General features: G+C 39.5%; 1 protein-coding gene and 1 long non-coding RNA gene across 11 annotated transcripts in view; both read right to left on the bottom strand.

Moving 5' to 3' along the window:
• The window catches only part of CTNNA2 (catenin alpha 2), a 1,100,619-nt gene that overhangs the window by 220,664 nt on the left and 863,710 nt on the right, over positions 1–16,245 (bottom strand). The window lies entirely within an intron of this gene.
• Positions 12,524–13,670, bottom strand: LOC122216254. Its single transcript, XR_006200796.1, has 3 exons — positions 13,600–13,670; positions 12,866–12,929; positions 12,524–12,764 (listed from the first exon to the last, which is right to left on the bottom strand). It is a non-coding gene; the product is annotated as an uncharacterized LOC122216254 (long non-coding RNA).

The following is a 16,245-nucleotide window of genomic DNA, read 5'->3' as shown; positions in this document are numbered from 1 at the left end:
TTCATAACAGTATCTGGCACATAGTAGGCACTCAGTCAATATTGGCTGAATGGAATTGATATTAGGTTGGTAGAAATTTGACTATATTATCATGTCTGTTGCCAACTAGCAGTGTGGCATCCCTTGGGGAAGCAATTTGCCTTATGTTCCTCACTGGGCTGTTCCAAGAGTCAGGTGCATATTAATGATAGTGTTTTTGAAAAATATAAAAATATTAAATGTGAAAATATTACAATTCCATACAAACACTAGATGTTATTGTCAAGCACAGCTGCATACAATGCTTCATTTATTCACATAATTCCCACCTTTTTTTGCAAATACCTTAACATTAAAATGCATTGGTAGAAGGAAAAATAAATTGATGATGAATTTTTCTTGACTGTCTTCGTTGCTAAGGCAAATCACTAGTTATAATAAGATACCCTGGCTGCAGTTGACGCAGCTGGGAGCAGGACCTAAAGTAGTCAAGGAATTATTTAGACTTGGAAAGGTCTAGCTCATAATTACATGATATATTCAATATCATTATTGTCCTCACTTCCCACCCCTACTGTGTTCACTCATATAATTTTCAGTGAATATTTTATTGTCAAAAACAGAAAGGGATTTTGAAAATATATATACCTCAAGCAGCAACGGCAACAGGCTGGTTCAGAAAATGGCAGTTGCTCAGGATAGGAAATGATACTCCCAGACAGAACATAGGAAGCAGTGGTCAGTGCAATACCCGCCCTTTACCCCTTCTTGAGCCCTTTCAATCAGGGTCTTGTGTGGGTTTTTAGCTGTTTAGAAGACACCTTCAGAGTTCTTTTGGGTTTCAAGTTGAGTACCTTAACACAGATGAGTAAGAAGTGTGTTCTTAACACAGATGAGTAAGAAGATGGTTGGGCGGGTGGATGGGGAACACACAGTGAGTGGCTTCATAGATTAGCAGTTAGTGATCAATCCCGGAAGGAAAAAATAGAGGCATTGGTGAATAAATTAAAGCAGAGTGAACACCTCACCCAAGTCTGTGGTCCAATACATAAAGAAATGGACAGTATGAAGAATACCAAGAGTATCATAACTGATTATAATAGCCTGAATCAGACTTAAGTGTTGGAGGAAATTCTTAATGCAGTCAGGCTTGCTCTGTGCAACATACTTGGAAAGTTTAGGGACCTTTTTTAAATGTGTAAAAATATCTGTCAGAGTAAAAAAGAATTAGTGATAACTGAGATCACTAGAAAATTTACCTCTGAGGTATGCTATCGTTGGCTTAAACAACAGATGAACATCGAAACATAAATTGTTCACAATAAATACAAAAGTAAATACTTTTGCCTTTTTTTCCCATAAAGAAAGCCAAATGGTATCTTTTAAGGATGAATTATGCCCCCCAAGTTCATAAGTTGAAGGCCTAACCTCAAGTGTATCAGATTGTGGCTGTATTCAGAGATAGGGCCTTTAAAGAAGTGATTAGGTTAAATGATTGAGTTACTGGTAGGGTAAGCCCTAATTCAATCTGATTGCAAACACCAGGGATGCACACACACAGAGGAAAGACCATGTGAGGACACAGGCCATTTGGAGGCCAAGGAGAGAAGCCTCAGGAGAAACCAAACCTGCCAGCACCATCATTATGGACCTCCAACCTCCATAACTGTGAGAAAATAAATTTCTCATATACCCAATTTGTGGTATTTTATTACGGCAACAGTAGCAAATGAATATAGTGCCTATACCTTAAAATTGTCCATTTTATCAAATAGTTTTGGAATAAATGCCAGAAAAAATAATGCCAACTAAATAAATAGATTTGGCAAATAAGCATTGATTTAATACTTATTATGCACTTCTAGAGTGCCTTTGACAGGGTAATTTTGGAGACGAATAGATTTTAGTAAGTTGGCAGCCATGACATCTGAAAATTTATTCATATTTTAGCATTAAACAATAATAAAGGTGATGCAAAGTAACCAAGCAAAACATTACTTTCATCATGTCAGCCCCTTTGGTTGTTTTCTATAACCAAATCTTAATGATAATGTATCTGGAATTCTAGACTACCTCCAACCCCTGAAGCCTGATTTTAAAACTTAGGAATTTCATTCTCTGTGTCCATGAGCGCTGTGAATCTCTAAAAGGTGGCTATAGGATGATAAGATTCCCTTATGTATTTGATCCTGTAATCCTTTTTTAACCCAGTGCATCTCACAGAGGTACACTCTGGAAAATGGTATCTCTTATGCCAGTGCTATACAAGCTTGAAGGTCATAGGACTCACCCAGGAATGTTGTTAAAAATGCAGACTGAGGCCAGGGGTGGGGACTGAGATTCTGCACTCTAACAAGCTCCCACTTAAGGCAAATGTCAGTCCAGGGGCCATATCTTGAACGGGTGTGGTGTCTATCCAATGTCAACCACCATTACCTAGAGATGATGGTATTCTTCCCCTTTTGTGTACTGTTCTCCTCAGATGTGGCTTCTGTACTAGATCCACAGTACATATTTCTCCCTAATTTCTTGAAAATTATCCTGCATTCTTCTCATCATTTCATTTAAAAACTAAAGCAAGAGATCACTAGGTAGAAACAGGAAAGACATTCCTGCCTAAGAAAATGGCAGGAGTTAAGGCTCAGAGAGAGCAATTCTGTGATATATCAGAGCACTAAGGAAAACTATTAATTGCATGAAAGTCTCTCTGTGTGTGTGTGTGTGTGTGTGTGTGTGTGTTTTCCTTTTTAAGAAAGTAATAGAAAGACTACAAAGGTATATTGAGACCTGGCTTATCTAGGGAATTCCAACACAAATTTTAACTCTCAAATAATAAGCATTTATTGAGCATGTGTGATATCTGCCCCACAGTCTTATTTAATAACTGGTCCTGAACCTTACTGGTGATGTGAATGAGGTTGGTCCTTGTCATCTTTCATTTTCTATGTACACATCTCTCCTCGCATGCTATTATCTACCCACCTTCCCTTAAATACCTGAACTTATCCAGTTGCAGCCAGTTGCCGTAGTAAATCCTAATGGAGTATTTCTTTAAAAAAAAAAAGTTTACGTTTATTTATTTTTGATACACAGAGAGAGACAGAGCACAAGTGGGGGAGGGGCAGAGAGAGAAGGAGACCCAGAATTGGAAGCAGGCTCCAGGCTCTGAGCTGTCAGCACAGAGCCCGAAGCGGGGCTCAAACCCACAAACCGCGAGATCATGACCTGAGCCAAAGTCGGACACTCAACTGACTGAGCCACCCAGGCGCCCCTAATGGAATATTTCTATTTGAACAACACTTAAGTGTCCCCTTATGGAAGTGGTTTCAGGCTAAGACATTAGCCTTACTACTAAGACATTCTTTAGGTGGTGAGATTTTAGGAAACATTAAAGATCACAGAAAAATCTTTTGGGGACAAGTTTTCACCAAATTACTTACAGGGAGAGAAACCAGTGAGAGTTTTGAGTAACAACAATCTCAGAGATAATTTTTTAAAGTTTATTTATTTATTTTGAGAGAGAGAGAAAGCATGCACGCAAGTGGGGAAGGGGCAGAGGGAGGGGGAGACAGAGAGAATCCCAAGCAGGACTTGAACTCACGAACTGTGGGATCATGACCCGGGCCAAAATCGAGTCGGACACTTAACCGACTGAGCCACCCAGACACCCCTCAGTGATAATTTTAATTAAGAAATACACCTTCAACCTATTTCTTCCATTATCTGGTCATTCTATTCAGATAAAATAATGTGTATGACAAATTAATGTATTATGGCGCACTGAAAGTATACAATTTATATTTACGATATATGTATTTATTTTACTTCAAGATTATAGAGGAGTGATCTCAACTAGGAACTATTTGATCCCTTAGGGGATCTATGGTGATTTCTATAGCATTTTTGGTGGTCACAACTGGGTGACAAGGTGCTACTGGTATCTGGTAGGCAGAGACCAGGGATGCTGCTAAACATCTTGCAATGTACAAGAAAGCCTCTCATAACAAAGATTTAAGAGGCTAAAATGTCAGTAGTGAGGAAGCTGAGAAACCCTGCTGTAATTATATATTCTTCATTAAACACTTTGATCTGCATCATCTCTAGCCATGTATAAAATTTCACCCACAGGATATCAACTCCTTTAAAATCATGATTACCCACATGTTATTCCAGAATGATATGCAATCCCAAGTACACCACTGTAGCAGCTAGTAACGCGTTAAGTTTCTGCAAAATTCTAAATTTCTTTGAACAAAGAGTTGAGTCCTTTGAAAGCTATTATGGAAGATAACTTAATAACTTGAGTTTTGGTGGCTAGGAAATGACAAGCAACTTTGTGAAAATGAAAGTATCACTGACTTGCTCCTTGGAGGAAAACTTATAATGGAAATAGTCACTTCACATTGAAGTTCTCCAAGACAGGCTGAAGATCTCCATGTGGATTTATACTTGGACTTTTCAGGGCAAGAAAATCACTTACACAAATGTCATTAGCACTTGTTGACCGTGAGAAACTATTCAGAATTCTGCGGCAGCCCTTTATTGATGGTATTTGAGCAAAAGCTCTTCCTCCAAAACTCGAGTGAAGCAGCTGGGACAAAGGCTGAATTGTTTTCACTTTGAGAAAAGTAATTGTTACCCTCAAAATTCCAGGCAAAAATCAAACAAAGAGAATTCACTGGATATTTGATTCATTCCCCCACTCTCCCTCAAAAAAAATCAGGGGGAGTAATGGGCAATAATATAACCAGTATTTGTAGAAATACAAGGCACTAAAGCCTACAAATATATTTAATGCCTATTTGAAGAGATTCTGGTGATACGCGGACCATGGGGATAAATAACAGAGATCAAACAGAGTGTATAAAGTCAGTGAGAGGGGGAAATGGTCCTCAAGGCAAAATTCAAGGGCAAAGAAAAAGATTTCCTACCTATGAAGCACAGCTGCCTCAGGTGGAGCAGTTAGTGGAGGCAACCAGATTCCCTGCCTTCCTGCCCATTAGACCTTCCTCTCCCCCACTTTCCACCAGTGTAAACCCTCCAGTCTTCCTTCTCCACTGTTCCTAACTGTATTTCCAGTTTCTTCTGTAAGAATGTGACCTGTCCTTAACCCCTGATGGCCCCTTAAATGAGAGTCTGGTTATGTCTCTCTCAACTCTGGATTTTACCTGGGCAGGGACGATTCACCCTCCAAAGGGGGAGTGGGAGGGCCCACCTGAGCTTCTTCCCTAGATGGGTGTAAGGCTAAGATGTTAGAGGTCTTCTGATGGGGACAAAGACCTTCCTGGAGTCATGTTTATAGAATGGGTACGTGAAAATCATATCAATTTCAATGTAAATTACAAATTTGTTTTTTTTTTAAAGCTCCATGTAACAGATACTTAAAGGTGCCTACTTGAAAAGACTTGACTTTTTGAGCTACTTGATTATAGGATCAAAACAGCCTCCTTGGCCGGGTACTGCAGTGGGATAGGTCAGATCACTGCCTATTTTTAGTTTGCAAAACTACTGATCCATAGGAAATTCTGCTGCCCTGCTGCCATTAACAACCTCCAAACTTCCATTTCCATGTGGAACCTGTCATAACATTTTACAGAAAATATGCAACGCCATTCCTTACACAGGAAATCTGAAGTGCATTTTTGTCCATACATTACAGGCTTCACCATCAAAGCATCTTGTGTTTTGAAATTAAGTTACAAACCAACATTTTAGAAAATTCAAAATAAGAAAAAAAATAAGAAAAACTGTGTGGGTGGGAGGGAAGCTGGTGGGGCTTGATGTCTTGGATCCCTCCACATAAACCTGGTAAAAGGGAATCATTTGCTCAGGAAATCTTAGAGATTTGAAAAAATGTGTTTATGTTTTCAATCTTCAAAAACAAAAAAAGAACATTTAGTAAAGATAAATCATGGGCTTCTATTGTTTTAGCATAGAAAATAGCAACTTGTCAGTCTAAGTAAGTACTATATTTTGGTGGCAACTGGCATTATACGAAAATATTGACTCAATTCTTAGGTACCTGGAATATGTGAAATTCACACTCTGGGGCAACTCTAAAATGTCTGAATAGGAGCAGCTGAGAGCACCAATCTGTTTGAAAGGGGCAGTGTGGAAATTTCTGGAAGATGCATTAGTACTGCAGGCAGTTTTTACTTAGATTTTATATTAGAGATCAATTAAAACATCTCTTTTCCCAAAAGATATTCATATTATATTTTATGTATGATTGAAAAAGTATTTGGTCTTTAGGTCAATGTGTATACGTCTAATATATACCCACACACTCAGACATGGTAGAGTGGCTGTGAGGGGCAGAGAATACTTTTTGGAGACTGGAGTGGGGTGTGCTATAGAATGCCATACTACCTGCCATTCTTTGGCACCATTCCCAACTATTGGCTTTTACCAACAGGCACCAATAAGCCTGCAGAAAACGAAAAAAATGGGAGCTTTTAATTCATACCAAAAAATGATCTCATTAACAATTTAGCTAATATGTAGATTTTTCTCTGTGGCAGGCATTGACTTATATACTCTCTCTTTGGTTCCTGCCTATACAATCACCAAGTTGATCAGCAGGCATTCGAGCCTATCTTTCAGACACTGGGTCACTCAGAGACAAAAGCCATGGGAGGATGATAAGTAGTGATGGAATCCATATTTTTGGGTACTTTTTGCTCTGAGACAGCTTAGCCACCAACTGTACCCTAAGCTTCAGTTGCATGTTTGTTTGAATCAGGAGGGCACCAGGAAAAGGGTGCAGTGACATGTTCTTCTCATAGTCCCCAAATTCCAGTTTCAATCACAAATGCATTCTAGAACAGGAAAATTATTTGGGTCTTCCCTTTTCCTAGAAAGGGAAAGGTCCTCAGAATATAGAATGTCAGAGATGGATAGGACCTAAATGCTGAAGTGCCAGATACAAAGTGTGAGGGCCAGAGGATTACAATGATTTATTCATTCTCACAGCCGTAGGGTAGACCGTTACACCATCAGAGAAATCCCAGTCATCACATGCAAAGCACCCAGTGTTGATTTTTAGGTTAAGCGTTGAAAGTACATATATGCTGAGCCTCAGGCTGGCCACAGGGCTCTGTGAAGTTAAACTCCACAACCTTCTAAAGCTAATGGAGTAATGGTAATCTGAAAACCTGTTTTTAGTTCAAAAGAACAATGCCCCAACATGCCATCCCTCTCAAACTATGGCTCCAGGCTGGCTAGGGGACAGTGTGATATAAAAAGCCCTTAGAGCTAACAAAGACTGAACACATAAGTGTCAGAGAGTTTTTTCCTGGGCAATTAAAAACTTCTTGGTATTAAACAAACCACATCATTTTTAATGGGGCTCAATTTTTCATTTTTTGCATGGAAGGGGTCTGACCTTAATAATGTAAGGTTATGCTACACAGCAAAGTCTCTGCTGGACTAAAGAATCCATACCTTTAAACAGTTGTAGAAAACACAAACTAAGGAGAAAACACACACAAGTATACAGAGAACAGTCACTCCCTATGTGGGTGATGAAACAGTAAAACTCATTATTTAGTATAACCAAAGACCAAATATGTCCTACCCATCTGCAGCAATGACACTGAATATCACACTCCAAAGTCTGAACTGGCATCACCACAATTACAGCCCAGATCCCAGGTTCTTCAGAATCTTTCTAATCCTTAATAATACTACTCTTTCTCAGCCTTGGAGAGTAGACTAACATAAATTTAGTATAGTGCTGTGTTACGATTTTATTGTGGTGAGGACAAACTGTTAATAAATATAAAAGGCTGATGACTGGAATTATAGCTATAAATATATATATACAGAAAGAGGAGAAAGAGGGATGGTGGGAGGACATTCTGTCTTTGTCACTCACTCATCAGCTGGTGGTGTCGGTGACTTCGGTCGGGCCACTTTTCATTTCCTTGGGCCTCAGTTTCCTAATCTGCCAGACTAGGATATTGATGATTAAAGCACCTAGTTGTTAAGAGGATTAAGAGAGATAATGTGTGGAAAGTACAATAATATCTAGCATAGAAAACAAGATAAATGTTGATTATCTTTTCTCTTCTCCTTAGGTGTGTAAAACACAGTTAACTGGCCTCTCTTTTCTGGATGTTTCTTCTAAGGATACTTAATTCACCTTTGGGTGAATTTTGGGGGTAGGTCATGGTGGGACAAGTTTTTATCTAGATGCCAGGAAACCAAGGTTTTGTAGAAATTAACAGTCCTTCTTAACTTAAAAAATAACTGACTTCAAAGATATGGCCATGCACTTTGCATATTGACTATGTTGTAAAGATTAAAATGTAACCTGGCAGTGTTTACATCATGTGTGTAGTTAACTCAAGCAGTGTAGAAGCCCTCTGACATGAAGTATTTAAAATCTTTAGAATTTACTATTTGTAAGCAACCTTGAAAGTCCATGGCATTTAGGAATTCAAGCAGACATAAACAATGCAGACTGTGGCAATGAAGATTCCTGAAGCTAGTTTTTAATTACAACTTACAATCGATACCCACACCAAAAAGCAACTTGGGGGGCACTTGGGGGCTCAGTAGGTTAAACATCTGATTCTTGATTTCAGCTCAGGTCTGATATCACATTTTGTGAGATCAAGCCCTGTATTGGGCTCTGTGATGACAGCAGGGGGCCTACTTGGAATTCTCTCTCTCCCTCTCCCTCTTTCTGCCCTTCCTCACATGAGCTCTCTCTCTTTTTCCAAATATTTAAGTAAATTAACTTAAAAAAAAAAGCAACTTGAATGACTTACTCCACTAGTGTGTATAGGAATTCATTTGCAGTAATATGTGTTACCCCCAGGGATGTGTGTGGTAAATACGGCTCTTCTCTGAAATGTGATCTGAGGGACACCTGGGTGGCTCAGTCAGTTAAGCATCTGACTCTCGATTTCATCTCATGTCATGGTCTCACGGTTCATGTGTTCGAGCCCCACATCAGGCTCTATGCAGACAGTGCAGAGCCTGCTTGGGATTCTCTCTGCCCCTCCCCTGCACATTCATTCTCTCTCTCTCAAAATAAATAAACATGAAATATGATTTGACAGATATGGAACTTAATACCTGGACAGAAGCAGCTAACATTTTCAAGCAATTACTTCGGGGCCAGGCCCTGTACTAAATACTTACATGAAGGATTGGACTCTAATCTATATGGATACCTTGGACAAGAGCCTGGGCAGTGTTGCACAGTGGTGAAAAGCATGGTCTCTGGAGTCTGAAATACCTGGGTTGGTGCATGAATTCTGTCTCTATCTGTATGACACTGGGAAAGTTATTAAACTTCTTGAAACTTCAGTTTTCTCATGTGTAAAATGGAGTAAAAATATAATGGCTACTTCATTTGATTGTCAAATGCATTAAATAAGGTGATGAAAGCTTACAAAGAACCCTAGCTCTATGTTTAAACAATCATTAAGGGCTTAAGGTGAATGCTTAAACTTTTTTGTAACGCTTTATTGTATGTTATAGGAAAAATTATATAATATGGTAGCTTAGGAATCGGAATTTGGGGAGGGGTGGTATTGGAGTATACACTTCTTCAAAGACAGGAAATAAATACTGTAAGTGTAATATGTGCTTAAGGTGAACAAAATAGCTCTTTATAAAATATAATGATTTACAGACTTGTTATGGCTCAAATATTTGAGACATTCTACTAATTCAATTCTAGTTCTGATATTTTAATTGGATTGAGGAGGGCAGCATTGAGAAAAAGATGAGAATGTCTGGTGTGTACTTTAAAAAAAAAACATGGGGGTGTCTGGGTGGCTCAGTCAACTGAGCATCTGACTCTTGATTTTGGCTCATGTCATGATCCCAGAGTTGTGGGACCAGGCCTGAGTGGGGCTCTGCAATGAGTATGGAGCCTACTTAAGATTCTCTCTCCCTCTCCCTCTACCCCTCTTCCAGTTCATACATTCTCTTTCTCAAATAATAAATAAATAAATAAATTTGGCTCAGGTCATGATCTTGCAGTTCGTTAGTTTGAGCCCCACATTGGACTTGCTGCTGTCAGCCTGTCAGTGCAGAGCCCACTTCAGATCCTCTGTCCCCCTCTCCTGCTTACACTCTCCCCCCAAAATAAATAAATATTTTAAAAAAAGCATGGAGACCTATTTCCACCAATGTAGTTTTTGATGCAGCTTTTCTTGAGTTTTTCAGTTCACAGTTTGAATCAAGATCCTGTAATATACAAAGCTCTATTGTATTTATTTAAACCCAAGATATTTGCATAGGGTTTTCAGGATTGCGCCTATCACAAAGCTGCAGCCAGAGCTAATCAAGCCAGTCTGAGCGTGTAAGCTATGTTTTTTAAGAGTTCCAAGTGATTTCACTACTGCAGCATGTCAAAACCTCATCCCAGACTCCTGTCTGCCTCATCTCCTAACACACAATGCATTGGTTCAACCTTGGAAATATAACCCAAATCTAAGCACTTCTGCCCACACCTTCACTGCCTCTCCTCTAGTCATAGCGCCAACCCCTTGCTGGACTACTGGAACGTTCTTTTATCTATTCTCCCATCTACTTTTGTCACTCTACTATATATTTTCCATATAGCAGCAGAGTAATTCTCAGCATGGAAGTCAGATCATGGCATGCCTTGTTCAAAGCCTTCAAGAGTTTTAAATATCTGAGCAAAATACACAGTGTTTACACCCAGCCCTCAATCTCATCTCTGAAATAATTTCCACTCCCTCTGACCTGCAGGCACATGAGTCACTTTGTTCTTAGGCAAACACGACAAGCACACTGCTGCCTTGGGGGGCTTTGCCTTTTCTGTTCCCACAATATTCTTCCACTTCCTTCGGGTCCCTGCTTAATAGTCATCTGAGGAGACAAGCCTTTTCTGCTCACATATGCCCGTCTCCATCATCATTCTCTTACCACTCTGCTCTGCTTTATTTTGCTCTTCAGTACTCAGTTTCCACCTTATTTATACATTTATCTCACTTTTTCTCTATCTTCCCCAAAAGTATGCCCCGTGAGAGCAGGAAGTTTATCTGGTTTGTTCACGGTTATCTTGCCAGCACCTGTCACCACATGGTAGCCACTCAGCACATTTGCTGTTGAATGAATTTTTCTGAATGAAGTGGAAAGATTGAGAAAAGCAATTTACTCAAGGCTGGAACAGAGGCAGACTGTGCTTTGCTGATGATCACATTAGTTATTCTGAATATTAGGACTTGCCCCTCATTTCCAACCTTCCACTTGCTACAGACTCAAGTTGCTCCTTGCATAGGGTACTGCCTTCAGGAGTAAACCAGGAGGACAAAGTGGAGAACTGAGATTCCGTTGTCCAACTCATCACTGTTCTGGCATCAGTTGTGTGCTTCACTGTGTCAGAACCACATCCCTCTCCCACATCCTTGGTAACCAAGGATCAGGACAACCACATGCTCCTGAGGCAGTTGGCTGGGGAGACATGACAACAGAGTTAGGGGCACTACCTCAGGAGCATCATGACAGAGTCTGTTCAACTTCTCTTAAGCCTGCAAACAGCGAGGTCTTTCTACTCAGTAGAAATGGGAGTTCTCCGCATTAGTCCTTCTTAGATTTGAGGTTCCTTCTTTGCAGTAATTAGGAAATTAAATAAGCACAATGCCTCTTTAGTGACCCCAAGAGGCACCTGTTTAGGGACCTTCAGCCCCTGCAGCCATGCTATTAAAATATATTATCCCAGGAGCCAAAAAGTTGGCAGTATCCTGGCTGCATTCATTATTTTATTCACTCTTTAGGCAACATCTATTTATTGAATACCTGCTATATGCTAACTACTCAGCCACATGCTGCGATTTAGTTAGGAATCAATTAGACATGGCCCCTTTCTAAAGGAACTGCTTATCTGGCAGGAGAAATAGCATACAATAGTAGAGCTGGATGTGTGCAAATCAAAAGTAAATAGTGTTCCCTAAGAATAAAAAACACAGGGAATTGATCCCACTCAGGGACATGATGTTTGAGCTGAAAGCTGAACAATGATTAGAAATGAGAGGAAGAAGTAGAATGGGGAGTCTGCTGGGAAAGAGACAACCTAAGCACAAGCCTGGTGTGGAGGGAGCACGGCACATCCCACAAGTGGAAGACGGTCTGTGTGAGGCTGATACCTTGTGGGAAGTGGGAGAGGGCAAGAAGGCTAGTTAGAGACTGAAGACGGGGCCAGATCATGCAAGCCCTGCATAGGTCTTTATTATGTTGGTTTTTCACCTAAGAACAATAGGAAGTCTCTGAATGGCCTCAGGCAGGAACACTGCATGATCAACTTGCATTTTTAGAAGTTCTGCCATGTGCAGAAGGGTCTGAAGGAGGACCAGGCATATGAGAGATGACTGTTGGGAGGACACTGCAGTATGACAGACAATGGCACATTTAAGCTTACATACAAACCCTTTTGTTGCTCATGGTACAGATGTAGGGGGAGAAAGAGGAGAAGCGCCTCGACTCTGAGTCAGAAAGCAATGGAAGGGATAAAACCAGTCTGGAGGCTCTGAAAACAGCTGTACTGATTCTGCATCTCATTTTCCAGATTAGCTTGTATTTTCTTTGTAACAATGCTTATTTTGCCCACATTTTACATCCACTCTGCCCTTACCCAGACTGCATCACTTTGGTACTAAGTTGGCATACTTTGCATTCCATTTCTTGACAAGCCTTGGAAAGGAGGTACAACAGGGGTCCTCTGATCAGCTCAGCAGACCCTCAGAGTCACCTTTACCTTGAAGCCCTCAGCCAACTCTCAGAGGGGATGAGTTAGCTGGATTCTGGAGATGAGGCAAAACGGCTACATTGAAAATAATTCATTTCTACTGGTGATATGTCCTATAATGGCTGACATTATAGACCCCAAAGCATCATAACTGACCTGTTAAATTCTCTTAATCAACAAACCCTGGTGTAAATTCACCTTGTCTTCATTAAATGTTACACTGTGGGGAAGAAAACCATAAAATTTCACTTGTTAAGGTAATTATGAAAGGCCAAATTATTTTTTTCTGATTCATATTTTGCTAATATTTTATTTGCACTAAAACTGCCCTTGTTACAGATGTTCTAAGGACCACAACAGAGTGTTATAGGTCGTGACACCTTCCATTGACTTCATCACACTGATCTCTGTGAACAGCAAATACCAAACTGGGAGAATGTGGCACAGAAATATGAGAAAAAAATCATACAAATTGATGGAAAAGTGGATATACTATAATGAAATTCAATAACTAAAAAAATGTTGAGGAGCTAAAATTATTACCATTGATTCAATGATTATTTTATGTAATCATTCTTCATTCAAAATTATCTGAAATATAATGCTTATGTAATTTATATTAATGGCAACTCAGAGCTCCATCAGAAGTTCTTAAATAGGGATCAAATGTGCCCTGGAAGGATTGTGAGGTGGCGTTTGGCAGAAGGGCACGCTAAATGAAGGAACTACAGGAAATGGACGAAGCACTGGGATCGTTATTTCAATTCAATCAGAACTGTTGTTATCAATTAATGTATTTCTTTCAGGTATGGAAGGTCAATATTTCCACTGAAAAAAGAGATATCTGACTAAAAATATTAATGAAACAAAGAAAAGCCCTGCAAACTTACCTAAACCAGCTCTCTCGGGGATTTCTAACTCCAGCCATAAAGGAGTAGCCAATAAGAGACCCACTCTCTGGGGTTCCTGCGATGCTCAGTCAGTTAAGCTTCTGGCTTTGGCTCAGGTCGTGATCTCACAATTCCTGGCTTTGAGCCCCACATCAGGATCACTGCTGTCAGCACAGAGCCAGCTTTGGATTCTCTGCCCCTTTGCCCCTCCCCTGCAAGCACATTTGCGCTCTCTAGCGCGCAAGCGGGCGCGCTCAAAAATAAACATGAAAAAAAGAGAGACTCACTCTCCTGCTGAGAACAACTAGAAATACAGCATAAAAATAATTTCCTTGAAAGCATGAGACAACTGCCAAGGGAGTCACAAACCACACTTGCTCAAGAAGACATGTTCATTGAGGGTCCCTAACTTTGTGCATTTCACTTTTCTTCCCAAACATTTGCTAATTCTGTGTTGAAAAAGAAACCGAGACACCACATAAAAGGTAGTTGCTGAGAGGAAGATAATTATTTAGAGTTTCTAACAATCTCATAGATCTGGAGAGGCAAACACTGGAATCCAGGACATCCAAGAAAGCAAAGGTCTCAGAGAGAAGGGAGGTTCAAAGACTGGCACCTGGTCACAGGTTTTTTGTTTGTTTGTTTGTTTTTATCCTGTTAAGATCTTTCTCTGTTACATTACACATTAAAAGCATTAAAAAAGCAGAACCATGTTTCCAACCATATCATGACAGGAAAACAAAAACTGGAGAAATTGCTTCAGAAATAAGTTGAGATACTTAGTAACACATCTGGTCCTCGGCTGGCAGCCCCATTCCATAGTACGGGGGTAAAAGAAAGGTAGCTTAAACCTAAAAAAGGTTACACTAGGTTCAGATCATGTCAGTCTTTGGAATGAAATGGTCTATCTCTCTGCTGCTTTTTTTTTTTTTTTTTTTAGTTTTTAGCTTTTATTTAATTCCAGTTAACATACAATGTAATATTAGTTTCAGGTGTAAAATTTAGTTACTCAACACTTCCATACAATGCCCGGTGCTCATCACAACATCTGCTGCCCTTTAGGGTACAGTGAATACTTTATGGAAAGAGAAAGCAGTAGCCTAACTACAGAGTCGGAATGTTGATTATCTGTCTGCCAAAATTCATGTGTTGAAATCCTAATGCCCAATATGATCATATTGGAAGTGGAGGCTTGAGAGTCTCTAAGGTCAGGAGGATGGTGCCCTCATGAATGGGATTAATGTTCTTACAAAAGACTCCTGAGAGATCCCTTACATCTTCCACTATGTAAGGACACAGCGAGAAGGCACCTGCTATGACCCAGGAAGAGGGCCTTCACCAGAATGCATCCATTCTCCTGCCTTGCCCTTGGGACCTTTCAGCCTCCAGAACTGTGAGAAATAAATTTCTGTTGTATATAAACCACCCAGTCTGTGGTATTTTCTTCTAGCAGCCAAAAACACTAAAACACAGATCCTTTATATTTTTTCATACAAGTGTTTGCCATTCAATAAAAAATTACCTAACATGGTTTTTAAAAGGCCATAATCAAGATAAAAATCAAATAATAAAAACAGATGCTATAAAAAGTCTGCCTCCATTTTGGAAGTCTCATAGAGCTCCATAACACCTTAAACAAATTCAAATTCAATTAAATGAAACATTGCACATTCCAGTTATCAAACATTAGGGGTGAATCATAATTCACGATCTTACTCCATTTTGAATGTTTGCTGACAGCTCTTAAGCCCCACTCTTCCCCCTTTCCATCTTGCCCCACAACTGGGCAACCTCGTATGAAAGCCCACCTTGTTTTCAATGCCAACAGGGAAGTTTGAACCATTCAAACCCCAGGTCACACATGGAGGTCTCGACCCCAGTCCACCTCTCTAACAAAATAAAACCCAAAACCACTTTTTCTTGTTTTTACTGAAGCTACTCAGGACTAGCTTGTGTGCCTGCTCTGCTCTTCCTCAAAAGTCCTTTTTTATGTCTAATGAACCCGCTCACCCCCTCTGTTGGTATGCTGCATCATCAGTCTCTAAATGCAAGCCACTTTTTCTGTGTGGGTGGGGAAGAGTTGCCCTCTGTGGGGCAACTATAAAACACAAAAGAAATTGACCTAAATGTTGGAGTTCTTTGATTTGGACTTTAAAAATAACTATGATTAACATATTTTTTAAAAGAGATCTAGTAATGAATTTTACTAGAAAACCAGAATCAATTAAACAAAACAAGAATTGGCTATAAATTTTAAAACAATTGAACTTAATAAATCAGTTTCAAGAATACTGGACACAAATGGAAGCAGGATGAGTGAGCTAAAAATTAGGTCAGTAGAAAATAATTAGATAAAAGCATAGCTTAGGGAAAAATTAAGCCTTAAATGCATATATTACTAAAATAAAAAAGGCTAAAAATCAATAATGTGATTGTTGATTTTGGAAAGTTAGAAAAACAGTAAGTCATACCAGAAGAAAGCATAAAAACTATAAAAATAACAGCATAAATAAAATAGAAAACAAAGAAAATCTACAAACCTTAAAGCTATGTTATAAAAAATAATATTAAATTTATAAACCTCTTGCAGAACTGAGAAAAAAAGAGAGAAGGCACCAATTAGCACTATAAAGAGTAAAAGAACTT

This window comes from Panthera leo, chromosome A3 (genome assembly GCF_018350215.1).
Source record: "Panthera leo isolate Ple1 chromosome A3, P.leo_Ple1_pat1.1, whole genome shotgun sequence".
Taxonomy (NCBI): domain Eukaryota; kingdom Metazoa; phylum Chordata; class Mammalia; order Carnivora; family Felidae; genus Panthera; species Panthera leo.
Note: the sequence above shows the minus strand (reverse complement) of the source record. Positions and strands in the feature narration are given on the sequence as shown.